We start from the raw sequence: 19217 nt of genomic DNA on the forward strand, positions 1-19217 counted from the left end.
TCAATTTTTTGCAGTGTACATTTATTTGTACGCTGCAACAAGTCTGAATTTTTGCGAAATTTTTTTCCCTTGTTTCAGCGTACAACATATATGTACGCTGCAAAAAAGCACTTTTGGCGGGAAAATTCTAATTTTGTTTAGGGATACCTAGAGTGCCTTGCACCAAATATAGAAACCTGTCAAAACAATAATAGAATAACGCAACCTGTATAACAAATATAAAAACAACAACTGGAGTTTTGTATATATCCCAAAACCAAAAGTGCACATACCGATACATTTAAATATATTTACGTTCCAATTTCAACGTACGCATACATTTTAACATAAAAGATTGTTCTATAACATCTAAACCAACACGATCAAGCGCCCTCAGGTCAATAATAAATACTTGGTGGTAAAAAACTTCGCCCATTGCTCACGAACCACATCAATTTCCTCACTAGCATAAGGCGCGGTCCTCGGAGTATAGACCTTACAAAAACAAAAAATTGATGGAGCATTAGATCGATTAAATGCAAATGAAATGTCACATTTTAACATTCAAGCAACTAATGACAATGTATTAATAGTCTAGAATACGAATCAATTAGTTACTTAATTACCTCATCTAGCCGGCCTTCATAGTCATGTTGTAACGTGACTATCTCTAACATGAACTTCATAACGTAATAGCCACACTCAGTTCCGCCGATTTGTTGAGCACACTGATTAAGAAACATAATACTTTATCTTGCAAGGCCAATAATTAATAAAAACAAAGCAAAAAGCTAATTAAGAAACATGTTATACCTCTATATGAATGGGTTTACACGACTTAAAACTCGTTTTATTCGGACAATGCCCACCATTGCACTTGTACACTTGGTATGCCCTAGAAAATTAACGAAACATGGGTACTCATGAATATGATTTTGGCTTAGGTTTCTTAAAGACTAATGTAATTTGTAAGCAAAAGAACTTACAAACTCAAGATTCCCCATGCATAATCTGTTCGACGTGGATCTCTAGCAGAATCGAAAATATATACATATTAAACATGTCTTAAGTTTAAAATATGACCTACAATGACCTAATGAGCCTTAAAGGTGCATAAATAGATTGGAACGAGTCTTAGAAAGTTAAAATTATGCATATTAAACATGTCTTAAGTTTAAAATGAGTGCTTAGGTTCTTTATTTTAAAGTTAGGAGCGAAAATGCCTCATTTTAGCCTAAATATGACCTATAACTATCAAACAAGCATTAAATGTGCATAAATAGATTAGAATAAGTCTTAGAAACTAAAAACTAAGCATATTAATCATATAATAAGTTTAAAATGAGTCATTAGGTTCTTAAGTTCAAAGTTGGGAGCGAAAATGGCACTTTAGCCTAAATATGACCTATAACGACACAATGAGCCTTAAATATGCATAAATAGATTGGAATGAGTTCTAGAAAGTCAAAACTAAGCATATAAAACATTTAGTAAGTTTAAAATGAGTCCTTAGGTTCTTTAGTTCATAGTTTGGAGCGAAAATGTCATTTTAGCCTAAATATGTCCTATAACGACCAAACAAACCTTAAATGTGTATAAGTAGTTAGAATAAGTCTTAGAAACTTAAAACTAAGCATATTAATCATGTAATAAGTTTAAAATGAGTGCTTAGGTTCTTTATTTTAAAGTTAGGAGCGAAAATGCCTCATTTTAGCCTAAATATGTCCTATAACGATAAAACAAGCATTAAATGTGCAAATTTGCCGTTCAGTTCAGTTGCTTAAAATTCTCAATTGCTTAAAGCTTTCGATAAAGTATCTCACTCATAAAATTCTCAATTGCTTAAAGCTTTCTATAATAAATTTGGGTTGGATTATACTTACGAGTTTCTAAAATGCTTTTAATATTATGACTTTATTTCGTCAGATTTTGAACCCCATATCTAAACACCACAATTATGGGTTTTCTAAATTTGCTCTCAAACTTGGGTTTTCTCAATCCATAAATTGTTTATAACCAAGAATTCTTGTTGAGTTCTGCTACGGTCGCCTCCGTTCCTCTTTTATTAGATTAGGTATATTTTTATTTTTATTTTTTGATAAGGAAAGAAAACTAGGCGGATTACCTAGCTCACCCTCTCGGGTGACCCACCCTTTCGGATGAAATACAATGACTATTAGATTAGGTATATGATCAGCTCTTTTTTTTTTTTAACGTAAAATAAGGGATTATTTTAACATATCAAACCAATATTGTTCTAAATAATAATAATAATAATAAAAACAGATGAGGTAGTAAATTCTTTTGTATTCAAATAAGTTATAATATGTACGGATAAGCTCAGATTAATTCAGTTATTCAAATAAGTGAACATCGGGAAAAAAAAATACACTGTTAACTCTTATGAACAACATCTGACAGATCGAATCCTTGATCTCTAAGGAGGTATTTGGTCACGGATTTCAGGTGCCAGTTAGCTAGATACTAATATAGAATGGTCTAAACCATGTCTTTGGTTGAAATTTTTACGAGCTTTAGGCTCATACCTAAAATTCTCAAAGGTATGGGAATTAGAAACATGATTCAGTGAGATTGACTCATACCTTTACTTTAGATATCTAATAAAAAGGAAATTTGCAAATTACTATATACTTCTGTAGTGACTTTGCAAATTACTACCTAACTTGTTAAAAGTTGTCAATTACTACTTAGGTGTTTAGTTATTGTTGCCAATTACTACTGTAGCACATATTTTGGCTAATTAGGCAATAATCATATCATAATCAACTGTTAATCATACTTTAATTATTTTAATTTATTAATTTAAATAGTTAAAGTATATTAACGGTTGATTATGATATGGTTAGTGAATAATTGGTCGAAATATGAGCTAAGGTAGTAATTGACAACAATAAATAAACATCAAGGAATTAATTAATAACTTTTAACAAGTTACGTAGTAAGTTGCAAAGTGACCAAAGACCTAGGTGGTAATTTACAAATTTTCCCAAATAAAATGTAAAAACTCATCTCCAAACTAAATCAAACACTTGGTATCAAGAGTGTTCCAAACACACATCATTTTAGATTCTTAGTATCATTTCCGGTTCTAACCCCATATATGCCACTGTGTCAACCAAACATCCACCAAAAGTCATAAGAAACCCCTTTGTTTATCTATTACTAGTCTTATATGCATGCGAAGCGTGTGAACACATATGAAAAAGAAAAATTATGTTATGTAAAAAAACTTATTTGCAAGTTTATTTCTTTACAGAAAACAGAAGACATCAAAATAATTGAGGGGATAAATTCTTATTATGGAATATATTTGTTTGATTGATTTTTTTTTTTTAAAGGTAAATAAAAATATTTATTTTTGACAATATGAAAATGTGACATAATAAAGTACTTAAAAGGAAATTAATAATTTATGTGATTGTTAAGGAATATATTTGGCTGGTTTAAGTGTTTGATTGTTACTTTCCTTTTTTTTTTCTTTTAACTTTTTGTCGGTTATGATTAAATCTGATTTAATAATTTTCTTTTATGTCTTTTATTTTATTTCCAGTTAATGTTAATATAATTTGTAAGTACGATTAAATTTGATTGACTAATTTTTTTATGCTTTTTTATTTCGGTCGCGTTACAATTAATATTAATATTATTGGTAAGTAGTAGGGGTGTTTTAGACTATCCTATAGGGGACACCAAAATGTCATTTACGATATATAATAACATCAAGAGTTCCCTTATAGAATAGAAATTTTACCTTTGCAAATTCTCTTCAATTAATTGATGTAAAAAATTTTAAAAATAGTTTGTGCAGCTATTGTTCACTTTTTTTTTGCTAGGCAAGTAAGGATAATAATAAGATCAAAACGAAATACAACCAGTGGCGGTGCCAGTACGAGTTCAGTGGGTTCAACTGAACCCGTACGGGCAAAAACATAGAAGAAGTTCGCGAGTTTCTGAACATACCAAATCTAAGTTTATATAGAATTTAGCGCTCAAAATATACATAAGATAGAGGCTGGAACACTGGTTGGAGCGGGAACTGTTTTCCCCATATGGTCGCGGGTTCGACTCTTCGCAAGGGAAATTCTAAGATTTTTCATTTTTCTTTCTTTTTTGGATTTTTCTTTCTTTTCTTTCTTAGTAGCTATAGTTTTGAACTTTTAATAAATAATTTTTTTTATTACAAAATGTATTTGAAATTCTGAAAATTATCTAACGCCCTAGAAAAAATTGGATTTTGTTTTTATTCATTTTCTTAAAAATAAATTCTTTAATTATTTATCTTATATACTATAGTACGTATGCAACCTGTTATTTGTATTCAAAAAAATCTGCTAATGTACGCTCTGTACAAAAAATATGACTTATGTTTTAATTTCGAACCCTTAACAAAAAAATTCTGGCACCGCCACTGAATACAACCTAAGCTTAATTCAAAGGAAAACGAACCAACTAGATTGGACCCCTTCACCAAAGAGCAAGCAAACCACAACAAATACAAGCTTAGATAGCCATAAACCAAGTACTATCCCTCCTACTAACCTTCTTAGGCATGACTACCAATATTATAACTCTTACAATATGTTTAATGCTATTTATAGAACTCTGAACGGTAGGAATACAACTATCCCACAAACTACCATTCCTGCATTTCCACACAAAATACACAGTTGATGTTTGATGTCAATCCTGCATACTAGACCTGCTTCTTAAACTTGGATTGCCTACTATGGCCAATCCCTTTAATGAGCTGCTGCAGATCGGAGAAGAAGTGTGAAACCCCAACCAAGCTTTGATACCTTCAATACATTGACTGCTATAAGGACATAAGAAGAAGAGATGCTTATGATCCTCATCCTGTTGCACACACGGTAAGTATAAAGCAGTAGCACTTACATCAATTTTGGCTAACTTTGCTGTTGTGGTATTGTTCTGAATTCAATTATTTATTTATTTATAATAGTCCCTTAAAAATGGACTTGTTATCCAATAGTACAATGTCTAAAACTTGGTTCAGGAATCAAGTTATAAAAACAACAAAACGGAAACTAATAATTAAGCAGTAGGAAATCCTGAATTTTCGGTCAGGGGTGGCACTAACGTAGACAAGTACTATGCGACTGTAACAATTATAAGGATATAAGAAAAAGGATGTCATAATTTTGGGTACGTACAGAAAGTAAGTAAGTTGCAAAGTTCAACTTGAATGAGATTTTTTTTTAATAAATATGACAAAAAGTGTAAAAAATTATTTTTTTAAAAAATGACTATTACTCCGTTTATGATATTTAGAGCTGTAACTGATGGAAACTATTTTGTTCTCACCTAAGAGAAACTTTTTTTTTTCACATAGTACAGTCCAATTAAATATGAAGTTGGAAAATAAAAATACTTTGGTTTATGTAAAAAAAATTTTAAAAAAATAAAGAATAAAAAGAATTGAAGAGACAAATAATAAATTTATTAGAAATTTTAAACATAGAGACAAATATGATGAAAATAAAATGTAATCCAACTAACATGAAGGTGAAAAAGGCAGAAAAAATATTTTGGTTTGTGTAAAATTAACAAATAAAAAAGAGAGAAGCAAAAAATGATATTAGTGGAATTCGAAACCGGATACTAAGTGTCTAGCTAAAATGACTCCACCAACAAATGCAACAAGTGCTATGTTGTTGCAAGGAGAGTGCAGATTTTGTATATTGAATCATATACACATAATTTTGTTAATATTTTTTTCGGGGGTTGGCACGTGGGTCCGCCACTACTAGTAAGGTGTCATTCGGTATTACGATCATTTTTCTCTTTTGATTTTTGGTTTTGAAATCACATGATATAGATTGAATTATGAACTAAAAATAGTCATTCTTATTGTAATCATGTTGATTTTAAAAACTGACAACAATTGAATTCATTTCTTTTAATTATTATTATTATTATTATTATTATTATTATTATTATTATTATTATTATTATAACAAAATAAATCGTTTACACAAAGTTGGATATGAGCCTAACAACTAATTATTTATATTATTATTATATCATAATTTAGTAATTAATATTAATTATTTATCATTTATAGAGTATATTATTAATTATTAATTATTAATTGTTTAGTTACTAATTATTAAAATTTTATTAGTATTATTATTATTATTATTATTATTTTTTTATTAATATTATTATTATTAAAAAAGCACACACGTGGAAAACCTCTCTCTCTCAAAAAAAAAAGAGCGATTCTCACCTTTGTAGTGAGTATTAGGGTTTAGGGTTTGTTCTTCAAAAAATCCGAATAAATCCAATTAAATCCCTGCCTTTTCATTTTCCAATCAGATTTTGATTGTTGTTTCAATTGGCACCTGGTAATCTTCTTTTGCGACACCTGTTAATCCTTGCCTCTTCAATTCCTGTGATTGATCTTCAATTCAAATAGAAGGTCAATTTTTTTTTTATTTATTAAAACACAAAAACACCAAAAAACCTCCGACAATTCTTCTTCTCTTATTCTATTCCTCTGCTCTGTCTTGTTCTACTTTCTTTATTCTGGTGTTCTCTCCTTTTCTACAATAAATAAACCTTTGAATAGTTAAAGATGCCAAATCACCAGCATCATAATTGGAGACATCATCGAATGGGAGTTCTTGTAGAAGCTCCTGCGCCTCATCTCTTAGGACCACCGATCGATTGGAACGCGTCTGTTATTGGTATGTTCTATGGTTTTAGTTCTCCTCCTCTGTCGGTGGTGCAACATGTTACTGACACTCAGTGGATTAAGAGAGCTCCAATTCGGGTTAAGAAGATAGGAGTGTTTTTCGCCTTTATTTGTTCGAATTTTATGGATAGGGAGGCTCTGTTGGAAATTCAAACGACTGTAATGGATGGCTCTTTAATTTCGTTTCGGCGCGGACATGATGAAGTTGTTCCAGACCTTTTGAATTTTGATAAAGCGAAAATTTGGGTTCGTATTCATGGTCTGCCTCTGGGACGATTTGATACACAGTGGGGAGTTCAGGCCTTTCAACATGTTGGTGTAATTGAGAGGATTGATGGTGGTAATGATGATATCCCTCTAGAGCCAGAAATTCGAGCTCTCCTCACTGTTGATTTGTCGAACCCTTTAATCCCAGGTTGCTTCTTACCGCTTTCTTCTGATCAAGCTATGTGGGTGGACTTTCGTTATGAAGGGGTGTTTAAGTTTTGTAAGAAATGTGGGGGGGGGGGGGGGTTGGGCATTATACTAGTAACTGTTTGTTAACAGATTATGCTGCTAGTAGGAAAATATCTGATTTCTTTGATAGGCTTGAGGCTACAGGTTGTACTATTTTACATGGTTCAATCTATCAACCCCTCTATTCCAATATAATTGAGGGTCTTCCTGATCGACTTTCAAATCGTAATTCTAAACTTAATTTGCTTCATTATCATCGGGTGGGTGATTTTAATCCTAGTGATAATGATGGGAGCAATGCTGATAATGATGATGCACCTGATGATAATAGGAATAATGGAAATGAAGATGATGGGGGAAGTGATGGGTTTGATGGGGGAGGGGGGAATGGTGATAATAATAATAATGATCCTAATTCTACAGGGGGTGGGGGTGGGGTGGACAACAACAATAGTTTTCATGAAGCTTCTGATCATTTTTCAGATGGGGATGGGGGAGGACATGGTAATGATGGTCATGGTCACACTGACCCAAACTCACAGGTACGGGAAAATGGGTTTTATGATCCCAGAATGTTGCACAATAATACTAGCAGACACTTTGTTTCATCTCGAACTCAAGGAGATACTTATGCTGACACTAATGTTCGTAATTACTTGGAGCCTTTACCACTCACACAGACACATTCTATGGGTGGGGGTGGTACTTTTCGCATCTCGGCTCCTATGTTTGAGGATCATACTGTTAGGTTATGATACATATGACATTTACATAGATCATGCGGAAACAACCATTAACCCAGGAAACATATTATTTACACATAATCATATAGCATAATTAGATGCATACTCTTTGTTGCGTGCCTTCCCTAGCTGCGCCCGAACCGAACAAGAACAAGTCTTTTAGGACTCCAAGTGTCGTCCCTCCGTAGAAAGTCCACAGCACGTCCGGATCCGCCTTAAGATTGACCAACTAGAATCGCCCTTAAGGTACTCAGAAAAATTCGGCACTTTTGGGGCAAGATGGGTGTTTGAATTTTCTCTCAAAAACTCACTTTTGAATACTTTGAAACTTGTGTATAAATTATGACCCCTAGGCCTTTATTTATAGAGTTATGGAAAAGGAATCGTAATCCTAGTAGGATGCGAATTAATTGGAATTAGAATTCTACATGAATTCTACTTAATCAATTTATCCAATAGGAATAGACATTTAATCATACACTGACTCTTGCAGATTCAGGAATCTCGCATGAGCTCAAACTCACACACACACGGCAGCCACAAGGGCTGCCCACGCATGCGAGCAGCAGCCCACGCAGCGCGGCCCACGCATGCGTGGCCTTGTGCGCGCTGGGCTGTGGCGTGCGTGCTTGCTGGGCGATGGCCTGGCTTCGTGCTGGGCCTTCGTCCGGCAGGCCTCGTCCGATGCTAATTCGTACGATACGCTTCCGATTAAATTTCCATTTCCGGAATCTATTTCCGATACGAACAATATTTAATATTTCCGATTCCGGAATTAATTTCCGTTTCGAACAAATATTTAATATTTCCGTTTTCGGAATTATTTTCCGATTCCGGCAATATTTCCGATTCTGACAATATTTCCGTTTCCGGCAATATTTCCGATTCTGGTAATATTTCCATTTCCAATAATATTTTCGATACGTACCATGTTTCCGTTTCCGGTAACATCTACGACTTGGATAATATTCATATTTCCGATACGATCCATATTTCCGTTTCCGGCAATATCATCGTTTCCGGAGTATTCATTTCTTGCCTGTGACGATCTTAGCTCCCACTGAAACCAAGATCCGTCGGTTCCGAATATTCATAGATGGAGTATTTAATGCCATTAAATACTTGATCCGTTTACGTACTATTTGTGTGACCCTACGGGTTCAGTCAAGAGTAAGCTGTGGATTAATATCATTAATTCCACTTGAACTGAAGCGGCCTCTAGCTAGGCATTCAGCTCACTTGATCTCACTGAATTATTAACTTGTTAATTAATACTGAACCGCATTTATTAGACTTAACATAGAATGCATACTTGGACCAAGGGCATTATTTCCTTCAGTCTCCCACTTGTCCTTAGGGACAAGTGTGCATTTCCTAATTCCTTTGTCGCTCGATGCTTGCTCTTGAACATAAGGTAAGAGTTGTCATCCTTATTATGTCCAGAGGTGTTCCTCGGTTTCAGAGTTCAACTGATCAAATAAACAGATAATCATAGCCTATGATTCATCCGAGCACGGCCATGCATTTCACAGTTTCTAGCTCTCCGAGTGGCCTTGTACAACTTTTAAGCATCTCATCCCGATTTATGGGAGGACAATCCCAATCTTGCGATCTTGAGATTAGACTTCGTTTGATAGGTGATTACCTGAGCGTTGCCTTTATAGCCTCCTTTTACGGTGCGACGGTTGGTCAACGTCAAAGCAACCAGTTCTCAAACAAGTAATCTCAAATCACTCAGGTATTGAGGATTTAGTGTCTAATAATTTAATGAAATTTACTTATGACAGATTTTCATCTCTTACAGTAAAGTTTCATAGGTCTTGTCCGATACTAGTCTTCCCAAAGTAAGTATCTATGCAAATGATTATGACATTGCCATGTCCACATAGTTCAAGAAACAGAACTACTAGTCATCTTGCACTCTAATCGTCTAACGTTTTCTATGCGTCCAATTTTATAGAAAACTCCAATTAGGGACCATTTTCAACCTTTGACATTCAAGTTCACTTGATAGACATTTCTTAGTCACAGGACTGGTCCTGACAGTCTATCTTGAATATACCGTCAAGTTGAAGGGACTCATCATTTAATAAACCACAAATTAAATGGAAAAATGAATTTCTTTCATTTATTGTGAATGATTAACCAATAATGTTTTACAAAGATTTAAACTCTAAAACTTTAAAACATTAAACAGAGACATCAAAGCCATTCTCCAATATGCTTGATTCCCATAGCTGCAGTGTGCGAGTTGTGCTTCGCTTGCGGCAGAGGTTTAGTTAATGGATCTGATATGTTGTCATCAGTTCCAATTTTGCTTATCTCGACTTCTTTTCTTTCAACGAACTCTCGTAGAAGGTGAAATCTACGAAGTACATGCTTGACTCTCTGGTGGTGTCTAGGCTCTTTTGCCTGTGCAATAGCTCCGTTATTATCACAATACAGGGCTATTGGTCCTTTAATGGAGGGGACTACACCAAGTTCTCCTATGAACTTCCTTAGCCATATAGCTTCCTTTGCTGCTTCATGTGCAGCAATGTACTCCGCTTCAGTTGTAGAATCCGCAATGGTGCTTTGCTTAGCACTTTTCCAGCTTACTGCTCCTCCGTTGAGGCAGAAGACAAACCCAGACTGTGATCTGAAATCATCTTTGTCGGTTTGGAAACTTGCGTCCGTATAGCCTTTAACAATTAATTCATCATCTCCACCATAGACCAGGAAGTCATCTTTGTGCCTTTTCAGGTACTTCAGAATGTTCTTGGCAGCAGTCCAATGCGCCTCTCCTGGGTCTGACTGGTATCTGCTCGTAGCACTGAGTGCGTACGCAACATCCGGGCGTGTACATATCATAGCATACATTATTGAACCAATCAATGATGCATATGGAATCCCATTCATTCGTCTACGCTCATCAAGTGTTTTTGGGCACTGAGTCTTGCTTAGAGTCATTCCATGAGACATGGGTAGGTAGCCTCGCTTGGAGTCCGCCATCTTGAACCTATCAAGCACCTTATTGATATAAGTGCTTTGACTAAGTCCAATCATCTTTTTAGATCTATCTCTGTAAATCTTGATGCCCAATATGTACTGTGCTTCTCCTAGATCCTTCATCGAAAAACATTTCCCAAGCCAAATCTTGACAGAGTTCAACATAGGAATGTCATTTCCGATAAGCAATATGTCGTCGACATATAATACTAGGAAAGCAATTTTGCTCCCACTGACCTTCTTGTATACACAAGATTCGTCCGCGTTCTTGATGAAACCAAAGTCACTGACTGCTTCATCAAAACGTATATTCCAGCTCCTGGATGCCTGCTTCAATCCGTAGATTGACTTCTTTAGCTTGCATACCTTTTTAGCATTCTTTGGATCCTCAAAACCTTCAGGCTGTGTCATAAACACAGTTTCTGTTAAAACGCCGTTTAAGAAAGCAGTTTTGACATCCATCTGCCATATTTCGTAATCGTAATATGCAGCGATTGCTAACATTATCCGAATAGACTTTAGCATTGCAACTGGTGAAAAGGTTTCATCGTAATCCACACCGTGGACTTGCCTGTAACCTTTCGCAACCAATCTAGCTTTGAATACTTCAAGTTTCCCATCCTTGTCCTTTTTCAGTTTGAAAACCCATTTGCTTCCAATGGCTTGGTAGCCATCTGGCAAATCGACCAAATCCCATACTTGGTTTTCAGACATGGAGTCTAATTCAGATTGCATGGCTTCTTGCCATTGCTTGGAGCTAGGGCTCGTCATAGCTTGCTTGTAGGTCGCAGGTTCATCACTTTCAAGTAATAGAACGTCATAGCTCTCGTTCGTCAAAATACCTAAGTACCTTTCCGGTTGAGATCTATATCTTTGTGATCTACGCGGGGTAACATTTCTAGATTGACCATGATTCTCACCAGATTCTTCTAAAGATCTCTGAGTTTCATCCTGAATGTCATCTTGAGCATTCTCTAGAGTTTGTTGTTCGACTCGAATTTCTTCGAGGTCTACTTTTCTCCCACTTGTCATTTTGGAAATGTGATCTTTCTCCAAAAAGACACCATCTCGAGCAACAAACACTTTGTTCTCAGATGTATTGTAGAAGTAATACCCCTTTGTTTCCTTTGGATAGCCCACAAGGATACATTTGTCAGATTTTGGATGAAGTTTGTCTGAAATTAATCGTTTGACGTATACTTCACATCCCCAAATCTTAAGAAAAGACACATTTGGAGGCTTTCCAAACCATAATTCGTATGGAGTCTTTTCGACAGCTTTAGACGGAGCTCTGTTTATAGTGAGTGCAGCTGTATTTAGTGCATGTCCCCAAAATTCTAATGGAAGTTCGGCCTGACCCATCATTGACCTGACCATGTCTAGCAAGGTTCTGTTCCTCCGTTCTGACACACCGTTCCATTGTGGTGTTCCAGGAGGAGTCAATTCTGATAGAATTCCACATTCTTTCAGATGGTCATCAAATTCATAGCTCAGATATTCACCGCCTCTATCAGACCGCAGTGCCTTAATCTTCTTGCCTAATTGATTCTCTACTTCACTCTGAAATTCCTTGAATTTGTCAAAGGATTCAGACTTATGCTTCATTAGGTAGACATAACCATACCTACTGAAGTCATCAGTGAAAGTGATAAAGTAGCTGAAACCACCTCTAGCATTTGTACTCATTGGTCCACATACATCTGTATGGATTAAACCCAATAGTTCATTTGCTCTTTCTCCAATTTTAGAGAAAGGTTGCTTTGTCATTTTGCCAAGTAAACATGATTCGCATTTACCATAATCCTCTAAGTCAAATGGTTCTAGAATTCCTTCTCTTTGAAGTCTTTCTAAGCGTTTCAAGTTTATATGGCCTAATCGACAATGCCACAGATAGGTGAGATCTGAATCATCCTTTTTGGCCTTTTTGGTATTTATGTTATATACTTGTTTGTCGTGATCTAATAAATAAAGTCCATTGACTAATCTAGCAGATCCATAAAACATCTCTTTAAAATAAAACGAACAACTATTGTCTTTTATTATAAAGGAAAATCCCTTAGCATCTAAGCAAGAAACTGAAATGATGTTTTTAGTAAGACTTGGAACATGGAAACATTCTTCCAGTTCCAAAACTAGCCCGGAGGGCAACGACAAATAGTAAGTTCCTACGGCTAATGCAGCAATCCGTGCTCCATTTCCCACTCGTAGGTCGACTTCACCCTTGCTTAACTTTCTACTTCTTCTTAGTCCCTGTGGATTGGAACATAAGTGTGAGCCACAACCTGTATCTAATACCCAAGAAGTTGAATTAGCAAGTATACAGTCTATAACGAAAATACCTGAAGATGGAACGACCGTTCCGTTCTTCTGATCTTCCTTTAGCTTTGGACATTCTCTTTTGTAATGGCCTATTCCATCACAATAAAGACAGCTTGATGTGGACTTGTCCTGCTTTGATTTAGCATTGCCCTTGGACTTTCCACCTTTCTTGAATGGTCTCTTTCTAGCCTTGAGTAAATCCTTGGCTTCACAGTCCAGTACTATTTCAGCCTTTCTGACAAGGTGAATAAATTCTGCAACTGTTTCTTCTCTTGGTTCACTTAGGTATTGTTGCTTGAAGCGACCAAACCCACTGTGTAGTGAATTGAGCAAGACAGAGACTGCCATCCTTTCGCTTATTGGTGTTCCTAGTAGACTTAGGCGATCAAAATATGAACACATAAGATCCACATGGAACCTCAGTGGGACGCCTACCCTCTGTTTAGTGCGAAGGAGCTGAACATGTGTTTCTTGGACCTCCATCCTATAACACCTGTTGGGAGAACTAACCTTTAGTCCAGACATTGATTCAATCAACTCATGGACGTTCAGGTCCCTGTCCTCCGTACTTCCACGACAGATATCCCTCAGATTCTTGATGAGCGTAAAAGGTTCATAGGCTACAAACCTTCTAGCCCAATCATCAGGGATATTGTTCAGCATGAGACTCATAACCTTTTTGAGATCCGCATCCCAGGCGTAAAATCTCTCAGGGGTCATGTCTCTGGCATAGTAGCTTGGCATGGGATGTGATAGTACATACTCAAGTCCATTGAGTTTGACTATTTCAACTAGCTTAGCTTCCCATTCAAGAAAATTTGTCAGGTTCAGCTTGACCATAAGCTCAGAACCCATGATGATGTTTTGATTGTTGTTTGCCATATTAAAACTACAATTGAAAAGAATAAACAAATAAATAACCATTCACAGTTTCTCTTAATAAACTTAAATTCTAGCATACATGCATAATTCAATGTTTATTAAGCATTTTATTCAAGTTATGTGTTCCGGCAGGTGTGAATAAAATGATTCCAAGATCCTAAAATCATTGAAGAACTAAGCACAGTTTGTCGACTTAATCCTAGAACATCTTAGGTAAGCAAAAGCCTTTTGCTAATAGTCTAGAAACTATTCTTGGTTGATAGGTACGTCTAAGAACTTATTAGGTAAACCTATCGAATTTGCCACGACATAAAAGGACTCTGTAATCCCCCGTAAATTTATAATTTTTATTAATATATTTTAACGTATATTATTTATATTTAAATAGAATTTATGAATTTTAAGTAATGAATATATAATTAACGTATATTCATTTTATCTTAAGTATGTTCTAAATATTTAACGATTTTTGAACTTTATTATATTTATATATTTAATGTATATTTAAATTCTTTTAAATATATTCCAAATATTTTAACGGTTTGCGCAATCAAGATTTATTTTAGAATTTTATGTTGAAAATAATTTGAATTAGGAAAACTCGTCGAATTCGAAAAAAAAAAACAATTCTATTCGGTTTTGACTCAAACACTAAAATCCAAATCTTAATCCTAGCCCACATGGGAAAAGCCCAAAATAAAAAATAAAAAAAAAAACAAAAAAAAAAAACCCATACCCCTCTTTTCTAATTCACGTGAAACCAACCTCACCCAAAACCCCTTCCTTCCTCTCTTTCACGTAAAAAGGAAAACTCAACCCTCAACCTCCATTGCTTGCTTGTTGCCCAGCCGCCACCACCCTGCCTGACCGCCGCCTGTTCCTCCGCCGTAGTCCCTCTCCGTCGCCGCACGGTAACATCTCATTCTCTCACTCGTTCGTTCTCCTTCCCCTTCGTTTTCTTGCCTTACTTGTTTCGGTTTCTCGCAGCAACCATAGCAACCACCGCAGCCCGCCACCGTACCCACCACCAGTCGCACAACCACCTTCGTCGTTCCCTCCACGCTGCGCCGCCACCTGCAGCGCCGCTGCTGCACTGCACACACCAATTCTCTCCTTCCTCTTTCGTTGCTTGCAACCACCCGCAACAACCAAGTGCGCCCACCGCAGTCACCACCTCCAGCCGCGTCGCCCGTTCTCCGCGACCACCTCCCTTGCTGCCGCGCCGTGCACCACCGCCCAGCCTCTCCTCTCCTCTTTAGTTTGGTTGATTTTCTTAAACCCTAAGTTATTTAAATGTTTTAATTAAGTTTATTAATTTAATTTATGTTCCTTGAATTGAATTAAATTTATGATTTTTATGATTAAGTTATGAAATTTCAGATTATATGTTGTTGAAATTAATTTAATTATTTTCAGATTATATGTTGTTGAAATTAATTTAATTATTTTCAGATTTATTAACTACGTTTAAGTTAGGGTTTTAATGAAGTTTTATTAATTCAATTCATGTTTATTGAATGAAATTATAAGTTTTTATGATTAAATTAGATTTTCAGATTATATATTATGCTTAATTAATAATTTAATTTTCAGATTACATAATTGAATTGAAATAAGATTTTTTAATTATTAAAGCATGGATTTTTAAGGTTTTAATATTCCAAAATCATAATAGAATGATTATATATTATTAAAGCTATTATTTTTATGATTTTAAGAACGTTTGATTATGTTTTGTGGACGTTTGAAATTATTCTATATTGCTGGAAATTTTAAAAGGGATGTTTTATTGGAGTTTAGAACGTTTTGGGATCATTAGTTTAATAGTTATTATGCTTGGAGGTTATTTAGTTAAGTTTCGATATTTGGGATGGTTCAAAATATGTTTAGGATGTATTTAGAATACTTTAGTACTGCTGTAAATTGTTGGATATTGATTGGGGAATTTTATTGGTTGTTTTTAGGCGGAGAATTCTTTGTGGGCGATTTTTGAATTCGTTAAAGTGGCCTATCAGTTTGTTTACACAAGGTACGTACATACCTGTGTGCTTGGAATGAGTGTGATTTGTGGAAACCATGTTGAAATGATTCATGAACTTCGTTATGTTGAAATGATTAAGGAACTTGGTTATGTTGAAATTGTTGATGAACTAGATTATGTTGAAAGTGCATGTTTAATATTGTTGGATGGACATGTTAAGCATATATATTTCGTTATGAGAATTATAGCATGTTGGTATGGATGATTGATGCGAACATGTTGGTTGGGAACATTAAATTATCATATATGTTGATTCAGATCGATTGTTCAGTGTTCCCTTTTAGCTTTTCACTACTTTATAAGGGCCGAGGACCTTGTTTAGTAAGTTGAAACCTTATACCCATATAGAGGGGTTTATCAGTATTAAAGGAAAGGTTGAATTAATTGGAATAAGTCTTGTGTGACGTCTCTGTGATCACTTGTTTAATTCAAAGATAAAAGAAGTTGCGTTTACTTGTTGAATATAATATTTATGTTTGATGAGTCATAACCAAGTATTAAAAGTTAAGTCATGTAAAGTGAACATGAGTAGCAATAGCTTTAGACTGTGCACGTCTAAAGTGTCGGACAATCAGGAGTTGGGGTCATGGGTCGCCTATGGCTTTTTCTGGGGCCGGATTGATCACCGGTTCTATTTTATTCAAAAGTCCCTCGATATCGCAGGTCATTGGGGTTTACGGAGTCGCGCCCGTACCTCGTCTTCCTTAGTGAAGAAGAAGAAGTTTCTAGTAGACAACTCAGTCCATTGACTATTTCAATTAAAATAATGTTAATGATACAAAGGTCTAGTTCAGTCAAATATAGTTTTCAAGTCAATATATCTTGATTATCCTTGCTTATGTTTTATTGAGTACCATGTTAGGTTGTTCGTTTAATAGAATCATGTTAGGATTATTATTGATTTAGTATGTAGTACTCAGCTTTGCTGATTACGTGCTTTTGCTTGTGCATGTTGATCATGGCTATGCCTTATTGATCCTGTGATGACCCAATCTTTGGTGAGCAGTCTCTAAGGATCAATAAGCATTGTCCATCTGCAGGTTTGAAGATGTTGCATCATTGGGATCGGGAATAGAGAGCTTGTATTTAGTTTTGATTTGCTAAGTTGACTTGGGTTTGTTTAAATGGACTTTAAACTTGTCATACTATTTATATTTCCTTATTTTCGTTGGTTGATTTTTGAGACTAAACCTGTAATCGATTATTTATAAACCTAAAGTTAGTTTTATGTTTTCCGCTGCAAAATTCTGAATAAGCCGTTACGTTTTCACACGGGCGATAACGCCTTGATAATTCTCTATGTTTTATATTAAAAGGTTATTTTAGAAAAGAGAGAATTGTCGGGGTGTTACAAAGTGGTATCGGGAAGCTAAGGTTTTACTTTAATAAATTTTTAGGCGCCTAACTATCTAGTTATTTAAAATAAATTTCTTAAAAATCGAGATTCTACGTATTATAGTGTTCAAAAATTGGTACTTTTTTTTTTTGGGGGGGCAGATCTCCTTTTATCTTGTTTGAAAGTATATAATATTTCTTATTTAAGTTCGAAATCAAATTATTTATTCGAATTAAATTGACTTTCGAAATTTTTATTCTTTTTCTTATTAATTATTATTCAAAAAAAGGAGTACAATTTTTTTTTTTTTAGAAGTTCAATTTTTTTTAAATTGTTTCAAGAGTTAGAATTCGTTATTTAAAAAAATATATATATATAAATCTTCTTCGAATTAATAACTTTATTTTCGAATTTATTCGCTACGCATTTCCTTAATTTATTTTACTTTATTTATTTTATATTTTTATTCTATGTTATAATTTTATTATATTATCGTCCTTTTAATTTGTTATTTAAACTATTTCAATGCTTTAGTTTATGAGAGATGGGTAGTATAAGAAGGGCATATAAGATAGAATTATATGTGCATTAGTAGCTAGTCAATGCTAGCATAAGAAATTGATTGTTATGTACGTGCGTATGCTAATTGTTTAATGTTACATTTAAATGTGCATAAAGAATTGTTTGCTTCCACCAAACTTATTGCATTATTGAACTTTGTTTATGATTTGGCTGGAAAATCGTTAGTGAGACCTTGAATTGTTTATTTCAGGAATAAAATGTTTCTTTCCAAGTATACCAATATAGGATCCTTCGAGAAACTTGATATAGAAACCCCAGATATTTATGTGAAGAAAATTGTGTTTGGATGTGAATATTATGCTAAGGTTCAAGGGCAACCTATCTTAATGAGAAAGGATATCATAGCAGCCACTATCATTAATTGCTTACCTAACAAATTTCCGTACCTAGAACTCAAGGAAAAGTTTAAAGACATGCATTCTGATAATGGAACTCCAAACTTGGTTAAGTATGGAACTTGGGATGGTAGATGGAAATATGATTCAGAAATTCTGACCACCATTATTGAAGCAGCAGAAAGTGGATTTAGAGACGGTAAAATCGTAGGGAGTCATGTTGGGGATTCAGTTACAGAAGAACCTATGGGAATAAGTGTAAATAATGACCTAGAGGAAAATGATGTAACTGTGGAGAATGAGAATGTAGGTGTTGAGGCAGAGAATCCTAACCTAGTGGCCCATGAGCCAACCATTGAAATTTCTAGTGATTCAGATGTAGAGCTCGAAAGTGAACAGACGGCAAATGAGCCTAATCAAGATGAAGATATGGAAGAAGATGAAGACCCTGAGGAAGAATTTGATGATCTTGAGATCTAAATTTCACTCCGCAAGTCTCAGGAGCAATGGATAGGCAAGAGGCCACAAATATTTTGAAGTCATAAATAGTTAATTAGCTCTTTTATGTTTTAAAGAATAAGTAGCAAAGCTACAACTGTTTAAGGTTTAAGTTTATTGAAGTTTGAAATGTTCTTTATTATTTTCAAGGATGTAATAAACCTCTATGGAGTTAGCAATAAAAGTTAAAGTTTTCAAGGAAGTGTTCTTTATTCTATTTTGAGGATTCCATAATACTCCAACCTCTAGGTAGTACGTCATGGATTAATTGTTTGCATACTCAATGTGAATTGTGAATCAATTTAATTGCCACAATAATATT

At 34.8% G+C, this 19217-nt stretch overlaps 2 long non-coding RNA genes across 2 annotated transcripts; one reads left to right on the top strand and one right to left on the bottom strand.

Annotated features, from left to right (window-relative positions):
• Positions 1-255: 255 nt before the first annotated feature.
• LOC130462492 (uncharacterized) lies at positions 256-1601 on the bottom strand. Its single transcript, XR_008922806.1, has 3 exons — positions 793-1601; positions 606-707; positions 256-474 (listed from the first exon to the last, which is right to left on the bottom strand). It is a non-coding gene; the product is annotated as an uncharacterized lncRNA (long non-coding RNA).
• A 12908-nt stretch (positions 1602-14509) lies between these two features.
• Positions 14510-17379, top strand: LOC130462490 (uncharacterized). The gene is made up of 4 exons (XR_008922804.1): positions 14510-15014; positions 15091-15366; positions 16068-16132; positions 17151-17379. It is a non-coding gene; the product is annotated as an uncharacterized lncRNA (long non-coding RNA).
• Positions 17380-19217: the final 1838 nt, after the last annotated feature.

The sequence above is a fragment of the Spinacia oleracea genome, chromosome 6, assembly GCF_020520425.1.
Source record: "Spinacia oleracea cultivar Varoflay chromosome 6, BTI_SOV_V1, whole genome shotgun sequence".
In the NCBI taxonomy this organism is placed as follows: domain Eukaryota; kingdom Viridiplantae; phylum Streptophyta; class Magnoliopsida; order Caryophyllales; family Amaranthaceae; genus Spinacia; species Spinacia oleracea.